General features: G+C 24.6%; 2 protein-coding genes across 4 annotated transcripts in view; one reads left to right on the top strand and one right to left on the bottom strand.

Moving 5' to 3' along the window:
* Positions 1-21,646, top strand: part of LOC127290520 (TOX high mobility group box family member 3-like) — a 228,154-nt gene that overhangs the window by 96,023 nt on the left and 110,485 nt on the right. The gene's annotated exons all lie outside the window — the stretch shown is intronic.
* Positions 1-21,646, bottom strand: part of LOC127290524 (odorant receptor Or2-like) — a 169,461-nt gene that overhangs the window by 146,257 nt on the left and 1,558 nt on the right. The window contains exon 2 of the mRNA XM_051319151.1: positions 5,180-5,230. The gene's annotated coding sequence lies outside the window, so the exon portion shown is untranslated. The remainder of the gene's footprint in view (positions 1-5,179; positions 5,231-21,646) is intronic.

Raw genomic sequence — 21,646 nt, 5'->3', positions numbered from 1 at the left:
CTCAGATAAATTTTTTAAAAAATTTCGAAAAATTAAATTTGCGATATAATTGGACGGGAATACCGCCAAAGTCTTAACCCGGGAGTCTCGAACAAAAAATGTATGGCGCACTTTTAGATTGGTCTAGCGGATGCTGAGCTGCACTCACTAAAACTGGGGAAAAATTTTGGAAAAAAAAATTTGCCAGATAATGACTCGAGAATAATGCCAAAAAATTGAGCAAAAAGTCTCGAACAAAAAATGTATTGCGTTCTTTTTGATTGGTCCAGCGGATGCTGAGCTACACTCAGATAAATTTTTTAAAAAATTTTGAAAGATTAAATTTGCGAGATGATTGATCGGGAATACCGCCAGAGTCTTAACCCGGGAGTCTCGAACAAAAAATGTATGGCGCACTTTTTGATTGGTCTAACGGATGCTGAGCTACATTCAAAATAATTTTGAAAAATTAAACTCCCGAGATAATCGTTCGAGAATACCGCCAAAGTGATTAGAAGAAAGTTCTGAACAAAAAATGTATGGTGCACTTTTAGATTGGTCCAGCGGATGCTGAGCTACACTCAATTAAAGATTCGAAAAATTTTCGAAAAATTAAATTCGCTAGATAATCGTTCGGGAATACCGCTAAAGTGATTAGAAGAAAGTTCTGAACAAAAAATGTATGGCGTACTTTTAGATTGGTCCTGCGGATGCTGAGCTACACTCAGATAAATTTTTTAAAAAATTTCGAAAAATTAAATTTTCGAGATAATTAATCGGGAGTACCGCCAAAGTCTTAACCCGGGAGTCTCGAACAAAAAATGTATGGCGCACTTTTAGATTGGTCTAGCGGATGCTGAGCTACACTCACTAAAACTGGGAAAAAAATTTTGAAAAAAAAAATTTGCCAGATAATGACTCAAGAATAATGCCAAAAAATTGAGCAAAAAGTCTGGAACAAAAAATGTATGGCGCACTTTTTGATTGGTCTAGCGGATGCTGAGCTACAGTAAAAAACAAATTTGGAAAAAATTACAAAAATTTAAATTTGCGAGATTATCGGTCGGGAATACCACCAATAAAATAATCAAAAAGTCTCGAACAAAAAATGTATGGCACACTTTTTAATTGGTCCAGCGGATGCTGAGCTACACTCAATTAATGATTCGAAAAATTTTCGAAAAATTAAATTCGCTAGATAATCGTTCGGGAATACCGCCATAGTGATTAGAAGAAAGTTATGAACAAAAAATGTATAGCTCACTTTTTGATTGGTCCAGCGGATGCTGAGCTATACTCAAAATAATTTTTGAAAAAATTTTGAAAAATTTAATTCGCGAGATAACCGCTCCGGAATACCACCAATAAAATAGGTAAAAAGTTTCGAACAAAAAATGTATGGCGCACTATTAGATTGGTCCAGCGGATGCTGAGCTACACTCAGATAAATTTTTAAAAAAATTTCGAAACATTAAATTTGCGAGATAATTGATCGGGAATACCGCCAAAGTCTTAACCCGGGAGTCTCGAACAAAAAATGTATGGCGCACTTTTTGATTGGTTCAGCGGATGCTGCGCTACACTCACTAAAACTGGGAAAAAAATTTTGAAAAAAAAAATTTGCCAGATAATGACTCGGGAATACCACCAAAAAATAGTCAAAATGTTCTAAACAAAAAATGTATGGCGCACTTTTTGATTGGTCCAGCGGATGCTGAGCTACACTCAGATAAATTTTTTAAAAAATTTCGAAAAATTAAATTTGCGAGATAATTGGACGGGAATACCGCCAAAGTCTTAACCCGGGAGTCTCGAACAAAAAATGTATGGCGCACTGTTTGATTGGTCCAGCGGATGCTGAGCTACACTCAAATCAACAACGGAAAAAATTTTGAAAAATTAAATTTGCGAGATAATTGATCAATAATACCGCCAAAGTCTTAACCCGGGAGTCTCGAACAAAAAATGTATGGCGCACTTTTTGATTGGTCCAGCGGATGCTGAGCTACACTCAAAAATAATTTGGAAAAATTTTTAAAAAATTAAATTCGCTAGATAATCTTTCGGGAATACCGCCATAGTGATTAGAAGAAAGTTCTGAACAAAAAATGTATGGCGCACTTTTTGATTGGTCCAACGGATGCTGAGTTACATTCAAAATAATTTTTGAAAAATTGTCGAAAAATTAAATTTGCGAGATATTTGCTCCGGAACACCACCAAAAAAATAAGGGAAAAGTTTCGATCAAAAAATGTATGGCGCACTATTTGATTGGTCCAGCGGATGCTGAGTTACATTCCCCTTTAAATTCAATAAAAAAAAATTTGTTTACGTTACCAAAAAAAAGAAAACTGTATCTGAAATCGTCAGCTTATTGTGAGCAATTTTCACGTCAATGGATACATATATAGGGGGTGTAATTTTATATGAAAAGATACGTTTAAAATCGAATGGAACCTCCACTTAAAGTAGCTGTACATCGATTGTATAATTATAACATTAATGGTATATATATACTGATGCACGTTATGGTAAAGTAATTGCGTAATTACATCGCAGAACTCGACATACCTTCAGGCACGACATTTTACTGCTAGTGAATATATATATATACCTATACATATATACATGTTTATACATATATACATTAAAGGTGTGATGGGGAGATATAATCAAAAAGGAGGTTTAGCGAATTGAAGGGTGAGAAATGTAAACCGTTTATTTCTCGACAGGTTAAAATTAAGGTAAAATATAATCATTATTATTAATTATTATTCCTCCAAACGTACCAAACTTTTATTTATTTGCAAAATAATTCAAAAATAAAAAATTTTCCTTTTATTTCTGTATATATAAGGCAGTCTAACTTATGACGTAGCGTGACGTCACTTTTCAAAATGGTGGCTGGTTGTAAAGCATGCAATGCATTGAAGTCAATGGAGCGAATCAGTTTTAACATAACTTTTGAAAAATTAATTTTTGAACCCAAGTGTAATTGTAAAATATTTTTTATTTTTCGAGATCTATTTTTTAAAATAATAAAAATTAATTTTTTGATTTTATTATTTTAAAAAAATAGATCTCGATAAATAAATAATATTTTACAATTACACTTGGGTTTAAAAATTAATTTTTCAAAAGTTATGTTAAAAAAAAATAATAATAATTTAATTAAAAACAAATTCCTAAATATTCTCCAAAAAATCAAAATTTTTTTCAATAGAAAAAAAGTTTTTAGCATATATGGTAAGAAAAAATTCTTTATAAAAATAAAGGTATTAAAAAAAAGTAAGGTGTAAAATCCTAGAGAGATAACCAGTTTTTTTTTTGTACGATGCCCAAGCGTTAATCTAAATAAAAATGAAGATTATGAGGTTCAGAAATTCCGAGTAAACATTACAGCTGATGATGTAGACGTTCTAAAAGTTTTAAGAACAGATAACAAAAGTTTTATGACGTAAAGGCAAAGTGTGAGCTTTCTCATAAATTAAAGACAGTAAAAAAGTCTTGCCATGATTTCCCAAAGTTTTACAACTAAAAAGTTTCATAACATAATGAAAATTTTCTTGTTCCTTCATCATGTAGTTACAACGTTTGCGCGCAATTTTTTATATATATATAGTATATTCAGAAACTAGTTATCCAGTGTTTAAAAAATAATTACCAATATATTTTATCTGGGGAATTTTTTTATATTAATTAATTTAATGGTGAAATTAATTTTTATAGAAAAATATTAAATATACATTGAGGCTCTATAGCATAAATTTTGTTTCATTATTCAAAATTATTTATTAATTAGTAATTAATTTCACACGTGTAAAAAATTTATTCGATTTTAAATAATCCGTTATTTGACTATTATTAAAATTTTTTACATACTTGAATTATTTATTATTATTATTATTACTATTATTTTTATTATTATTACTATTATTATTAATTATTTTCGTGAATCAAATAAATTATATTCGAACCAATAATTATTAACAATAATGGATATCTAATTACAACTGTGTAATAAATTAAAAAATAATTAAAAAATTAAATTAATAAATTACGGTTAAAAGAATTAAATAAAGTAAGAAAAAAAAATAGAAAAGAAAAAAAGAAAAGCAAACAACAAAATTAAAGAAAAGAACTAACGGAAAAGAGATAAAGAAAAAGAGCAAAATAGAAACGAGAGTGACAGAGAAGAGAAATATAGTAACAGACATAAAAAAAAGAGGGAGAGAAAAAAAGAGAGTGGGGGGAGAAAAAGGATACAGAGAGAGAGAGAGAGAGATGGGAGAAGAAAAAAGAAAAGAATAAAGAAAAAAATGAAGAAAAAAGGTAGAGAGAGAAGAAAAGAGAGAGAGAGAGAGAGAGAGAGAGAGAGAGAGAGAGAGAGAGAGAGAGAGAGAGAGAGAGAGAGAGAGAGAGAGAGATGGATAGAGAACTCCATTAACTTTTATTTCCTCGAGAAAGCAAGTTCTTTCTATCTTCCCCTGTCCTCCCGTTTCCCTCGTCCCATCTCTTCGCGAAACTTTGTAAAGCGACTTAGTCAAAGTTTAATAAATTCCTTCGTGGAAGTTTCAAAGCGGTTCTACGCGAGATTGCAAATGATTACGTTTCGTCGTAAGAGACTATATGCAATGGGGTAGAATGAGGAAAAGTTTCTTCATGAGGGGGGCGGGGGGTGGAAAAAGGGTGGGTGGGGGGTAGAGGAAGGGTCAGGGATACCATTTTCAAAATTAATCTAAATTGATTCAGTATCGACAATTTTCGACCACACATGTCCTATATATAAAATCTGTGTCATATAAAATTTCTCATATATATTTTTCATTTGAAAGAATTTTAATAGAATTTTCTTTTATCCGAATTTTTTACATAACAAAAATGTTTAATTTATTATTTAGTATTATTAATAATTTATTAAAAATATATTATTAAATTATTATTAAATTATTAATAAATTATTAATAAATTATTAATAAATTATTAATAAATTATTAATAAATTATTAATAAATTATTAATAATTTATCATAACAATTAATTATTAACAATTTATAATTAATAATTCAAGTTAATTGTTAATAATTTATTATTAATAATTAATAATTTATAATTTATTTACTATTATAATTAATTAAATATTTTTATATACTGCTTCAATTTTTGAATTATTATTTTCGGCTTTAAAAAAAAAAACTTACCTTAATGCGGATCGAAGTGTGGATTTCACTGCAAATCGGGAACTCTGACCACTGAAACAGAAATTTTTTAATTATTATCTCGTATATAAACATACAAAAAAATTATAATTATAAATATTATTTTTAAAATAAAAATTTACAAAAATTGTTTAGTAAGCAAATAATTTTAAAATGAATAAAAAAAAAGCAAAAATTTTTTTTCCTCCACAAATGCGTATTGATAATAATGAAATTCAAGAAGGGGGAAAAAATTGATATATACTTATATAATTGAATTTTAATGCGTAGATTATCAAAATGTAGTAGGTCAAGCAAAGAGACAGTTGCAAGAGATATTTTGAAATTCAATGATGTTATTTAAAATTTGAAAAAGAGAGAATTGACAAGGGGCAAGAGAGAGAGAGAAAAAAAAGATACCAGAAATCCTAGCTGAAGAAAAAGAAACACAAAGAAAAAAAAAAAGAGGAGGAGGAGGAAAAAAAATCTATTCTTATTCTGAATTTCATTGAATTTATGAATTTTCATCATGACAATTTAGAAGACGAATGAAAAATAGCCTTGTAAAATATGCTGAATTTCAGAGGCGAAAGAGGATTTCAGATAAGACTCTCAGGTTTAATAATGTTCGTTTCAAAGTAGTTCACAAGAAATTTAATTTTGAAATTCGATATCGTTGAATATTTCACTTTTTCCGTATTTAAATAACAATTATAATTATTATTATAGCGATTAAAATTTTAATTATAATTTTATTATTATCATAATTATTAATAACAACAGTTGTTTTAATTACGATTATAATAATAATAATTATTATTATTACTATTATTATTATTATAATAATAATAATAATTATTATTAGAACAATAATTATTATTTTTAAATTATTATAAAAGGATAATAATATTACAAAGATGGGAATTGAATTATCCTGAGAGAGGACTTACATCTATACATATGCGCATAATGAAATTGTAATTCAAAATGTTTCAAATGATAAACGAGACCCTTTTCGCGAAATAAGATTAATTATAGACACTAATTGCCAGTTCCATGATCAAAGAGGTTCAATTATTTGATATAATTAAATATTCTTTATATATATATATATATATATATATATATATATATATATATATATATATATATATATATATATATATATATTAAGTATAGAGAATTTTCAAAAAATAAATAATTATTAAAAAAAAATTGAATATATCAATTAATGAAAGGAGGCTGATCACGAATTCAAAGTCAAAATTCAAAATGGCGGATCCAATATGGCTGATGAAAAAAAAATTCGATTTGCTTGAAATTTATTACTCACGGGCTTTCGGGATCGCTAAATACGAATTTAATAACAGATTTTCAAAATTTAAAATATTCGGAACCAAAAAATAAAATTATAAAATCGAAACTGTATAAAGTAAATATAATAGTGGAATCAGTAATCTCTTCGGGGGTTGTATATATACATAGAAATTCAAATACATATAGTATTTTAGACCATATAAGTGTTCGCGATATTTCGCGTCCTTGAAAGTTAGGTTCTTCTTTTCCCTTTTGGTTTGTGTATTACATCGAGTATATAGTATCTTTTATAAACCAGAAAATGGCCAACTCTCAAACGCAAAAGCGAATACAAGCAAGTCGTCCATTCCCATGGCAACGATCTCAATCAGATAGGAGGCAGCAGAACAGAACAGAACACGCGGATAATGTATTCGATGCAGGTAATATATAGCGCTCCAAATACAATATTTATGTCCCAGCGTATTTCACTAGCAACCCATTATTCATTCGTCGGCATTGAATAAGCATTTAGTATCATAGATCCCAGGCGTCTCTTAAGGCATACATACACACAAATATATATATATATATGCAGAAACTTAAATTCTCCTTTATGTATATAAACTCATAATTTTATGGTTGTAGTGGTAAAAGAATTATTTTTCCCTATTTCAATCATATATATATAATCGAATCGAGTTCACTTCCAAAGAGTTTAATAGTACAGTTACAATTATATTAAAGACAATTTTTTCTAAAAGAAAAAGAATTTTTGGAAATTAAAATAATTAAATCAGAGAATAGTAAAGAAATAGTGAAAATTAATAATTACTGCAATTTATCTGAAAAGGAAAAAAATTATGCTTTTGTATTTTCTGCGAGTTAGTCTCCGCTCTTTATAGTATTCGAGACTGATCTCAACTGTGGGGGAAAAAAATCTCACCATCTAGCGGCGGAAGTGTGGAACTAAAAAAAATTTCCTATAGTTCCACACTTACGCCGCTAGATGGTGAGATTTTTTTCTCCCACAATTGAGATCAGTCTCGAATACTATAAGAGCGGAGATTAACTCAGAAAATACAAAAACACAATTTTCTTCCTTTTCAGCTAAATTGCATATTTTTATTTTCACTATTTCTTTCTTCTTTATCCTTTAATTTAATTTATTTTTGCGTAAAATGATATTTTTTTTTTGAGATTTTTGAAATAAAAATTCTATTATACGTAGATACACAGAAGTTACGTTTTATTCACAAAATGAATAAAAACAAAATCTATAAATCTGAGTTCAAATTAAAATACATATATATATAAAAAAGTATGGAATTTTTTTTCTTCTTTTTTTTTATTAGTTTTCAGAAACTTTTTTACGCGAATACAGAAAATTTCATTATTGTTCGTTTCGTTTTGATTGTCAAAGTATTCGATTATAAATATATATATATATATGCGTGACAAAAAAAAGATAAAAATCAAAAGGAATATCAAATATATGATAAAATAAAGCCTGACAATACCCGAGAAAAATGGTTCGACAATTTACTCTGACAAGAATTATTTGCATATTGTCGAGAGAAAAAGAAAACCGGAGAGTTTTGTTTTTGGATTAAAGAAATTAGCATATGGCAATTTTTCTTTTTCTTCATCAAAAATTTAATGGATTTTTGAATATAAAAAAAAATAATAAAAAAAATAAAAAATAATAAAAATGCAGAAAAAAAATTAGTTAAAAAAAAATCTTTTTCTGCTTTGATCCTTTTGATATAATCTTCATTTGATATTTATTAATGAAATCTTAAAGCAATCAAGAAAGTTGACAAGGAAATGCAAACTTTAGTAGTAGTGTAAAGCTATATATATATATATATATATATATATATATATGTATGTATATATTCGTTTAGTGTATCCGTTGGCAATACTGATAATCTAAATTACTTCAAGCACCTTACAAAGGACCAGACCATTAAGGGGTTTACTACGTCCTGCTTTCCATTTAGTTTCAACCCCCTCTAATACACAATTCACCCCTCGTCTTTTACAAGCCTTCTGTCTTTCTCAATCACACTTTCCTTCTTTGTCTTTATCCCCCTCTTAAATCAAGAAACCCTTAATGATAACATTTCCCATAACAATTTCATTAACTCAACACTAATTTAACTTCAATTTTATTAATAATTATTTTAATTCGTTTGAATTTATTCAAAAAAAAAATATTTTTTTAAAAATAATTTATTTAAAATAAAATTAAGATATAAAAATTATGATATATAATTAATTTAATTAATTCAAAATTTCTTCATCAAAAAAAAAAAAAATATATATAATAATAATTTTAATAAAATCGAAATCGATCCGATTACATTCGCCTCATTTTTCGCATATATGAATAAAGATGATTTCGAAAGTAAAGGGATAAGTCGCTTTTAATACTGAGAATTCTCTCATAATCGAGTCTAGAAATTTAAGTCAGATTATTATTACTGCAACTTAAAATGCAGATCACTGATCCGCAAGAGGGTTAACTATATAGAAAGTTTGATAAATGGTTATTGCGAAAATTTATTTTTATTATTATTATTATTATTATTATTATTAAAATGAGTATAAAAAGAATAATTATTTTTAAAAATATTTGTTTAAATGACGCACGGATTTTTTTTCAATTATTTACTGTTAAATATAGAAAAATATTTATAATAATTTTGTAAATGAGAAAATTTTTTTTTTCCGACGCCACTATAATTGTAAATTGAAAATTATAAATTGAAAATTATAAATTTAAATTAAGGACAAGAAAACTTATTTATTATAAACGGGTGGTGAATAATTTAAAAAAAGTTGTTAAATACTTGATTAAAAAGGTAATTCGAAGAATATAATTACGCTTCACTCTTGACTTCGCTTCTTAAATATATATATATATATATATATACACAGATATAGAGTAGGAGTAAACTTCTCTTGTAAGTAAAATAGACAGAATCTTTAATTACTCCTGTAATTAAAACGCATTTAATTTCAAATTAAGTTTTCGCAATTTAGCATAATTTTTTAATTAAAAATTTAAGAAAATGTTTTTTCAACTACAAACTTGATTTAAAAAAAAAAAAAATTATTTTCAATAAAAAAATTTCGAATTCATATAAAATTTACAAAAATTTATTTCTCCTATAAAAATATTGTTTCATTAAAAAAAAAAGAAATTTAATATTCACGATGATGATAAATTAAATATGTATTAAAATTTGGTTAACATAATAACAACATTATATCGGATATTTAATTAAAAAGGCGGAAACTTTATATAATGACATTAAATCGTTCTCTATATATATATATTTAGTCTGGGGGTGAACAAACTTTAACTGCTTTTGTATGAAATTGACAAGCAGAAATAAGATTAAGTTCAAATATAAAATGTCAATTTAATTAAATTACGTTTTCATTTAAATAATAATAATAATAAAAAATTTACTTCTATTATTAAAAATGAAACGTCACTTTAAAGACAAATTAAATTTTATTAATAATAGTGAAAAATTAAATATAAATATAATCAAAAAAAAAGGGAGGAAAACTAAAATGAGGGTGAATTTTAATACACAGTGAAATTAAAATCGATTTTAAATTGACGTATAACTAGAGAGAGAAGTATAGGAACACTCTCAACACTAAAATATGCAGATTGCAGTTAATTGCTGACTTTGAAATGAGTGTGAGGGGTGGAAAGCAATGAATGATTGAAGATGAAGTGAAATAATTATATAGAGGTGGAAAACACATTTCAAAATTGAACACAGAATATGAATAAAGTTTCACAATCATACTGCGATGCAAATATTAAAATATTTTAGAAACTCTATTAATATTTATTATAAACAACATATTTAAAATAAATCACCAAACATTCAAAATGAGAAAACTCTATTCAATTTGCTGAAACTATTATAATAAAAAAAAAAAACCACCGAATTAAAATGAAATTTTTCTTTATCACTTTTATAACAAAGAATTTAATTATAAAATGTAATAAAAAAAGTAATAAATATAATCATATAAATATAATTTCAATTTACAATTAAATTTTATTAAACTAAAATTTAACTTTAATGAAGTAATTTAATATCAATTAACATTTAATTATTATATTATTAAAATCTTGGAATCGAAAATGAAGTTTATTACATTTAATTTTACGAAATATATATATATATATACGTATATAGATAATATTAATTATGATAGCGCTAATTAAATATTAATAAATTGCAAATATTGAAATATAAGTTTATTAAATATGAAATTACCATTTTGGTATTTCCTCATCTTTTCATATTATGTTAATTATTAATAACACGTTTCACTCTCGTAAATATGATTTATTAGATTTTTCATTTTTATAAATTATAATTATGTAAATAATTTCCAATTATTTTTTTCAAAATTATAAATAGAAACTAAAATACAATTTAAATTCTTAATCCTGATAAATTATTCATTATTATAATTAAAATTAGTAAATTCCATGCCGATAAAATTGATTAATTTCTTTTTTTTGTAAAATTCAATTAAGCTCGATATATAAATTTTCGCATATAAAAGCGAGTTGCCATTTTTTTTCAAACATAAATCCAAATATTCAAACATTTATATAAAAAATTTTTGTAATAAAATTCTCCATCGTGAATTATTAAAAAAAAAGGAAAAAAAGATAAAAAAAAACATAAATTACATTAATTTATGGAAAGCTCGTATAAATTTATCTGGTCGAGTGCCAATAAAGGGAGAAAAAAAAATACCCAATCCCTCCTCTCTTGCATCCAATAATCCCGAATATGAACCAAGTAAAGAGATTCCATTACGTTGGTTTATTTCCTTTCTTTTTTTACTATGAAAAAAAAAAATTCATTCTCCCATTTTTTTTTTCCTCTTTAAATAAACTTGTCTAACAAGAGTAAATTCAACAGGAAAGATAACCTCCTTCCTACCCCCTCCCCACCTTGAGGTATATTTCATTTTCATCCCTTCTTTATTTTACCTTCTCCCTCCCCCAAAACTTTTTTTTTCACCCCTATTGAAAGGAAGGGGAAACGTTAACTCAACTAACATTTATATTGCTTCTCGCCAACGAGGAATACATTATATGACCGTGTGCTAAAAGCCACAGGAAAATTAAACGAACATTACGCATACGTTTTCATTAGGAGATACGAACGAAGTTTGTCCAACTTTTATCACGAAGGCTCGAGCTCACATTTATCTACTACCCCCTTTCTCTTCTACTATCCGAACTCTGTCTTTCTCTTTTACAAACATGAACATATTAAACATGTGTATACCACCGATAGAAAATCACTTTTTTTTTAAACCAAATATACAATTTTTTTTGTATTAATTCCATTTTTTTGGTTATTTTAAAAAAAAATTTATTTGATACAACCAAAAATTTGATTTAAACAAAATTTATTTAATTCAAATAAATATTTGTTTGATTCAAATAAATATTTGTTTAATTCAAATAAATATTTGTTTGATTCAAATAAATATTTATTTAATTCAAATAAATATTTGTCTAATTCAAATAAATATTTGTCTAATTCAAATAAATATCTATATTTGATCTATAAATAAACGTTTTTGTATTATTTTAATTTTTTCAAACGAAGAAAGAATTTTAATTAGACAAATAAACTTTTTATTGATAAAACCAAACATTTAACTGAATCATATATATACATTCATTTGATTGATTCAACAAAACTTCCAATTGTTTTAAACAAATTATTTTTCTGAATGTATATTTTTTTTAACCATTAATTTTAATTGAAAATTTACAGAAAGAAAAAAAATTATTTATAACAACTAAATATTGATTCAATTTAACTATAATAATAATAATTATAATATTGAATATCAGTAGTAAAAGTCAATACCAGTCAGACTATGAATATTTTTTATAATTTTTGTATCTAAAAAAAAATTAATTGAATTGAAACAAGAATTTTCTCAATTTTTGTAAATTTCGTGTAAGTAGTAAAAACCGTTTTAATCAGACAATGTTTTTTCGAAATTTTGTAAATTTAATGTAAAATTCATTTTTGACCGGACAACTTGATTTAATTTTTTTCACTTTTGATAACAGTAGTAAAAGTCAGTTTTAGTCAGACAGTTATAATTTCTTTTAATTTTTGATATTAGTAGTAAAAGTCAGTTGCAGTCAGACAAATTGTTATAATTTTATTATCAGTAGTTAGAATCAGTACCAGTCAGACAAATTGTACTATTTTTTTTATTTCTAATGTCAGTAGTAAAACCAGTTTTAGTCAGACTTAATTTTTTTTATAAAAATATTAGTAGTAAAAGGCCTTTTTAGTCAGACAAACATTTTTTTAAATAAAAATATAAGTAGTAAAAGGCCTTTTTACTCAAACAAATATTTTGTTATAAAAATATAAGTAGTAAAAGGCCTTTTTACTCAAACAAATATTTTGTTATAAAAATATAAGTAGTAAAAGGCCTTTTTAGTCAGACAAACATTTTTTAAAATAAAAATATAAGTAGTAAAAGGCCCTTTTAGTCAGACAAACATTTTGTAAAATAAAAATATAAGTAGTCAAAAGCCTTTTTAGTCAAATACATATTTTGTTATAAAAATAGAAGTAGTAAAAATCGTTTAAGTCAGACAAAAATCTATCCTACTTCTGAAAATTTGTTATCAGTAGTAAAACCACATTCTAGTCAGACAAATTTTTCATACACTCTTTTAATTTTAAAATCAGTAGTAAAGGTCCGTTACAGTCATACCTAATCTGTTCCAAATTAAAAAAATTAGTAGTAAAAGCCAATTGTTGTCAGACAAATATTTAAAAAATTTATAGTAATAGTATATCAGTAGTAAAAAATCTTTTTAGTCAGACAAAAGATTAAAAAATTCTTGCAATTTTAATATCAGTAACAAAAATTAACTCTTAATCAGAATTCAGATAAAACAAATAGTTCAACATATCAAATAATTAATAAATAGTTCCAAATAATTATGAACAAATTTTAATTAATTATCATTATTATCGTCATTATTATTTTATTATTATTATTATTATCATCATCTTTTTTCTTATAATTATTATTAATATCTTATAAAATATGTAAAAATTTCTGTATATATAATTGGAATGAAACACGCGAAATTAGTGAATGAGAAACATAATTTATGTGAGTTGAAATAAATCCTTGAAAATAACAAAAAAAAAAAAAGAAAAGAAAAAAAAAACCTTTTTTTTTTCCTTTTTGCTAAAATAATTCCGCGGTGATAAATGTATTCATAAATTTTTTCATAAAGATGGAAAATAAACGCCTAGCCGAAACTTTCTACATTGCCGTATATTTCTAGAACTCGTTCGTCTTCGCCTCTGACATATAAATGGCTACTTTGCAATCGAGGTCGTTTGCGTTATTATAGAAGTTATTATTAACCTAAAAATAATCTACATTTTAATCTATAATTACTTTGGAACGCCGGACATACCACCGTCAACGTTATTTACCTCTCATATTATATTTTAACTAATCTCTAACCGGAAAACCTACTTAAAAAAAATTTTTTTTTTTTTGCATATTTATACGACAAGATTTTGTTTACCATTATTATTTAAAATAATTAATTTTTAATATAAAAAAATTAAATTATGAATTACGAAAATTTTTTTTTATTTTCAAATTATTTATGTATTAATATTATTTACTATTTAATATTGAATATCTATTTTAAAATTATTTTTAATTTATTTATAAAATTATTTTTAAATTTTTTATAAAATTATTTATAAAATTATTATTTATTATTATTAATTTAAATTTATTAATTTAGAAGTAATTTTTATAAATAAAATTTTTAATTAAAAAAATATATTTTTTTATTTACTCCTTGGAATTTGATAAATTTCGAGAGAAAAATTAAAAGAAGTGACTGCTATTTTCATGAGAAAAAAAAAAAAAAGAAAAAAAGACTCAAGTAAATATCGATACTATAAATGGAGCAGACACATACTTGCTTGAAAAATAAATTTTAAAAATAGACAATACATCAAGAGACTTGATGGGAAAAAAATTTCACCCCCTGCTTTGAAGTGATATATTATTAGAAATTTTATTTTTCACAAAGTAATAAATATTTATTATTATAAAATAAAATTTATTATTTATTATTATGTGTGCTTTGTATTATATTTATAATTAAATATAAATGCACATAAATAAAAAAATAATTTCTAAATAAAAATTATTTGATAAAAAAAAAAAAAAAAACTTTTCATATATTATTATTATTATTATTATTATATCAATATGAATTGTAACTTCTAAGTTTCAATTAAAACTTTTCTTCAGTTACTCGAAGTAGCTCCCCTAATTAAAATAACCAAGAAAGGTTGTAATGAAACTTTATAATTAATTTCCCTTAGTTTCTTATATATAAGACTTTAACAATTTTGCAATTACACTATGATAAAGAAATTTACTTTTTAAGTTATGTAATTAAAATTTTCGAATATTTTTTATTATTATAATTCAGTTATTAATATAATATTAAATAAATTTCGAATTTTAATTTTTATATTCGCCAAAAATGAATGAGTTATTTAAATATTTTAATTATTTTGAGAATATTATTATTATTTAGTTATTTAGTCAATTATTTAGTTATTTATTTAATTACTTAATAATTTAGTTATTTATTTAATTAATTAGTAATTTTTTTATTTATGTAGTTACTTATTTAATTATTCAGTTATTTATGTATTTAGTCAATTATTTATGTATTTAGTCAATTATTTAGTTATTTATTTAATTATAATTTAGTTATTTATTTAATTAATTAGTAATTTTTTTATTTATGTAGTTACTTATTTAATTATTCAGTTATTTATTTATTTAGTCAATTATTTAGTTAATTAGTAATTTAGTTATTTATTTAGTCAATTATTTAGTTAATTAGTAATTTAGTTATTTATTTAAATAATAAGTAATTTAGTTATTTATTTAGTCAATTATTTAGTTAATTAGTAATTTAGTTATTTATTTAGTCAATTATTTAGTTAATTAGTAATTTAGTTATTTATTTAGTCAATTATTTAGTTAATTAGTAATTTAGTTATTTATTTAGTCAATTATTTAGTTAATTAGTAATTTAGTTATTTATTTAGTCAATTATTTAGTTAATTAGTAATTTAGTTATTTATTTAAATAATAAGTAATTTAGTTATTTATTTAGTCAATTATTTAGTTAATTAGTAATTTAGTTATTTATTTAGTCAATTATTTAGTTAATTAGTAATTTAGTTATTTATTTAAATAATAAGTAATTTAGTTATTTATTTAGTCAATTATTTAGTTAATTAGTAATTTAGTTATTTATTTAGTCAATTATTTAGTTAATTAGTAATTTAGTTATTTATTTAAATAATAAGTAATTTAGTTATTTATTTAGTCAATTATTTAGTTAATTAGTAATTTAGTTATTTATATAGTTACTTATTTAATTATTCAGTTATTTAGTTAGTTTTTAGTTATTTAATTATTTAGTTATTATTTAAATATAAAAAATGTTGATTATTTTGAATTAGTAATAATAATAATAATAATAATAATAATAAAAAAAAAAAGACATTGATGAGAATATCATGGTACATCTTTCATGTTGTGAAGAATAGAAAGTCGCGTAAATTGCAATGCATTCAACGTCTTCAAGAATGCATTAGTCGCGAGAGAGCTAAAAAGTCGATACAATATGTCTGGTGCTCTCTTGTTGCGCAATCTTAGGCGCAGCATATAAAATGATCGGGTTAAGTTAACCGGTCTTGTCGAGAATACCAATCGAAGAAATAGCTCTCTCTCTCTCTCTCTCCCTTTGGTGCTCAACAAGCGTTCACAAGTGTCCACTATCAGAGACAATGGTGTAAAGTGGTTCTTAAGTTCCTTTCAGTTGTCTATTCCCTGTCCCCCCCTCTCCCTCTTATATACACCATACAATTCGCGGTTTTCCGCAACCGCTTATCTACATTTGCCGTATTAGGCGCTAATTAAGCTATTCGTGAGAAATTTTCCTCTATTTACTTTTCAGCATATTATATCTAATTTATAGATTTTTTTAAAATTATATTTTATTTATTTTGCTATTTTTTATTTTCTATTTTATTTTCTATTTTATTTTCTATTTTATTTTCTGTTTTCTATTTTATTTATTTATTTATTTATTTACATGTAAACGGGCTTACAAAGAAAGAAAGAAATTTTATTTTATTTTTAATTTTATTTTTTATTATCTATTTTAATTTATATTTTATTTTACGTTTTATTTTTAATTTTTAATTTTTAATTTAATTTTATTTTTCATTTTTTATTTCACATTTATATTTATTATTAAATTATTAATTTTTTAATTTATCAAAATCCATTTTTCTGATTATATTATAAAATATTAACGAGCACATTCAATTTCTTTTCACAATTTCCACATTCTTGTCTTAATTAATTATTTAATTAGAATTTCCCAACTCCCTCCAAATATATATATATATATAATAAACTCACATAATATATTTAACTCCTGCTATTTCTCATTAACTCCAAATTAATATGAAATATCGCCGCTAATGGAGTTGTTAAATTTTTAACGATCATTTTTCGATAATGAATAAATAAACATAATGAATCGTATGAAATAAAATATAATTTTCCATCAATAAACAAAAACGTATAATATAATTCTTAACGTAAAAAATTTGCAAGCAACAAAATAATTGTAATATATTTTTTTTTATTAGTATTATTATTGATTCAATATAAATACAGTTAATAATCAATAATTAATTAATTTTTAAATTAATAATAATTTTAAAAAAATGTAATAATAGTAATAATAGTAATAACAATAATAATAAAATCAAAATTATTATTATTTAATTATACTTTACTACAGTAATATTTTAAAATAATTATTACGTAAATTATTAGATAAACTATATATTATTATGAAAAGAGTATATAAAATTAATGGAACGTGTAAAGAATGAAGAGGATTGTTAATAATTTTTTTTTTTTTTTTTTAGTGCTGCTATCATCATTAATTGTTGAGTATCAATTTTCTTTGACTAAACACATTGAAGCACTAATCATCAGAAACGTTATCCCATCGTCTAACCGATTAATTGGCTGGTTCATATTTCATAAACTAATTGGAAGAACGTAACTTATATATATATATATAAAAACTTTTTTTTCTTTCCACCGAGTAATGAAACATTGTTTTCAATTTATTATTATTGGCGCATAAAGGCATCAATCTTTTCAAAAAAATATATTGTATAAGGGCTTTAAATTTACTATCCATATTCGAATTTATTGCGCGCAGCTTCAGTACACGTGAAATTTACTTAAAAGTAATTATATAAATAATTCCTCCATAAAAAAAAATTTAATTATATTCACGGTCGAGTTTACTATTTATTACTAAATTTGTTTCTTCTCACTAAAAGTTGAAAAAAAAATGTTTTCATAAATGCAAGGATGGTAAATTATTCTGTAATTATATATTATAATTATTATATTCAAAATAAAATTATTATTATTATTACTTTTTATTTTTACAACATTTCGAAATTTTTAATAAATAAATTAGCAATTTATAAGTTTTGTAAAATAACATATTAATTAATATATTTAAATTGAGAATGGAAAATAACGTTTAAATAATTTATAACGCAAAAAAAAGGGGGTTTTATTTATTCATGCGCACGATATGAAACTCTTTTCGATTTGTGGATATAAGTGTAGGAAATTTTGCTACGATGATAGGACAGAAATCGAAAATTTATGAGCACGCGCCGAAGTTCTGCTCGACTATATAATGTATAACCCTTCGTAAATGGTTGTGATATTTCATAGAGGAGGGAAAAGGGGTGAAGGGAAGGGACAGTACATATTAAAGCACATACAAGTCCGAGAGAAGATCTTGGCTTCCAGCCAAAATTGGTGAGCACCACTACCACCACTCCAAAAAAAAAAAATATATATTTGAGAGAACCAAACTGATGCATTTTTTTTTAAATATTTTATATACATTTAGTTGAAAACATTTTCAAAAACTGATTTCTTTAAAAATATTCTTTAAATATTCTTTAAATATTCTTTTAATATTCTTTAAATATTCTTTAAATATTCTTTAAATATTCTTTAAATATTCTTTAAATATTCTTTAAAGAATATTATTTTTTTATTATTATTATTTATTTCCACTTGTTTAATAAACATTTATGTTCGTAAAAGAAGGGTATTATTTTTAATATCAAGAAAATTATTCATTCGGTTGCTTAGATCAGTTGGTTAGATTATACGTTTCTGCGCTGCGAACCCGGGTTCGATTCCCACTGCTACCGAATTTATTTTCAAAAAATTTCTCCGTAATAATGATTTTAAAAAAATAATTCAATTAAGAGAGAAAAAATAGTTTCTTAAAAACTCAATTTTCTTTCTGTCAGCGCTGTAGTAACATGTAGTTTATCAAAACGGTCGGTAATGTAGAAAACTATAAAAAATTCCATTTCCAAATTTAAAAAAAATAGGTGTGGCATTGAAACTAAACCTAAAGTAATCAAACTCCTAACTGGACAATAAATAATAATAAAATTATTAATAATAAATATCACTTTAAAAAAAAAATTAAGAAGTTAACAACACCGTGAGTTGGGATTTAAATTTTTGGAGTTAAAAATCAACTCAAAAAATGAGTTTAATAATTAAATTAACTCCTTAAAATTCACTCCCTAGGCATAAAATTAACTCGTAATGAATTAACTCCCTTCGCTTCAACTCCCAAAAGGGTGGGACTTTGATCCCCTAAGGAGTTGAAATTCAACTCCTTTTTTTACAGTGTAATAATAATTAAGAGTTAGAAGATAATAAAAAAAAATTGAGAATAAATAAAAAGAATATTATTCTTAAGATAAAATTAAACTTGCGACGAAAATTTGGTTTTTCTTCAAGATATTTTCCTTGAGGTCTCTTGGATATTATTTGGATCAACTCACCCTCAGGCGTTTCTATATATTTATATATTATTTTCCACATTTTTCCTCACACTCCAAGAGACTTCGACGGAAAATGGAATTGAGACGTATGGGGGGCTGTAAAGTTTGAATCGGAAGTCGAATGCGTGGTTTGAGGATTGTCTATATAGAATGAAAAGAGAAAGAGAGAGAGAGAGAGAGAGAGAGAGATATAGCCGTGGGAAGAGAAAGAGTATGGAAAGGGTTGTTTTAGGGGGGAGATGGGGGTGAGAGAGAGAGTGAGGCGCGACGAAGAGGGGGAGGGGAGGGGGGGTTACGAGTAGACTGTGGAACGAATCAATAATTTCAGGACTCGACGAGGCGATCGTGACGGAACAAACCGTTTTGAGTTACTTCATATTTCCAACAAGACATTCCTCACAAATTAATATAATAATTATTATAAATTAAAATTATTATTTTTTTAATGTACTAATTATTTTAATCGATTGATAATTGTAATTAATATTATAACTGTACCGTATAGGAAAATTTCGGAGAAAAAAAAGCTAACAAAATAAATTACGAAAATAAGTAGTCCAGTGGTTAGAGCTTTGGACTTATAAAAAAAAATCCTCGGTTCGATCCTTTCTAGCGGTAATTTTTTTTTTTAGCCAAAAACAATATAATTTTTATGAATTTTTTTTTGTTTTTAGTAATAAGTAAAGTTATAATAATAATTTTTTGGAAAGATTTTTTTTTGAGTTATTAATAAATCTAAATGGAAAAAAAATTTGAATAAGATGGAGAGATTTTTTTTTTCTCTCAGTTTTAACTGTGTGTTCAACAAAGTTGTAAGTAAACTCATATCCTGAAGTAATAATAACGTGAAGCAGCGGCAGCATCCCACTCGATTGTCCCTGGAGCTCATCACCAAGTGCAAACAAACGCTTCTAAATAGCAACTGTGGTTTTGCTCTGCGGCCACGTTTAATGCCAGAAAAGCCAAGCCACTCTTGCTTCTTTGCCATTCTTTTTTTTTCTCTCTCACTCTCTCTCTCGCCCTCTCTCTCTTGCTCTGTTTGATTCTCCTTTCAATTTCTCGATTCATTCTCCTTCGATGCATTGAAGCAGCTCACTGTCGATGAAATAATTTACTTTCGCCGATTCATTACGTTCAACTCCATTATTAACAGGTCTTTTTATTTTTTTTAATCAATTGTCAAATGTTGAAAAGCATTAAATTTACATGAGAGAAGTTTACCTTCGAAAACTCGCAAATTAATCACGTACCTAATGTTAATTTATATATGCGATTCAAATTTTTTAAATCAGAGACAAAAAAAAATTAATTTTTTTTAACCTTTCTCTTTTAATTTTTAGTAACATTTTTTTACTACTTATTTTCTATTTGTCATTGAAATATTTTTCCCAAAAAAAGAAAATCCATTTTAAAAATTAATTTTTCATAATTAATTTCTCCTAGAAGAATTTCCATATTTTAATATAATTCATTTTCAATTTACTTTATAACAGAAATTTTTTTTGTGATTAAATAAAAAGAGAGAGAGAAAGGAAATTTTTCCTTCATTCCACTTTGATTGCATTTAATTTAAAGAACGCGATTTCTCCATTATATCCAATCGGAAAATAAATTTTCGATAAATTTATTCATCTCAATAGATTTCTTCTCATTAAAATCCTCGACGACAATGACTTATATCCATAATCCTCCATAAGTATCTATAATTATTATCCTCCAGAGTCACACCTTGGAATTATTTTTTTTCGATATTCGAGAATTTTTTTTTATTAAATCCAAAAAAATTGATCATATTTCTAAACTTTTTTTTTTGTAATTTTTTTTTTTATAAATCCATCCTCGGGGAATATATATATTTTTTTTAAATTCTTTTTAGACTTCATAAAAAATAAATTCGAATTTTTCAAAGGTAATAAATTATTTTTTCGAGAGCATAAAATTTCTAAATGGAAAAAAAAAAAATTGGAATAAATGTTTATGAAATAATAAATTTTGATTACATCACCACGATAAATAATGAAAGAAAGCTAATATTTTTTTTTTTAATCTCCATCAACGAAAATATCTTATCAGGTGTAATATAAAA

This window comes from Leptopilina boulardi, unplaced genomic scaffold (assembly GCF_019393585.1).
Source record: "Leptopilina boulardi isolate dan_hultmark-lab unplaced genomic scaffold, ZJU_Lbou_2.1 LbouV2_70, whole genome shotgun sequence".
NCBI lineage: Eukaryota > Metazoa > Arthropoda > Insecta > Hymenoptera > Figitidae > Leptopilina > Leptopilina boulardi.
This window is presented reverse-complemented; position numbering and strand designations above follow the sequence as displayed.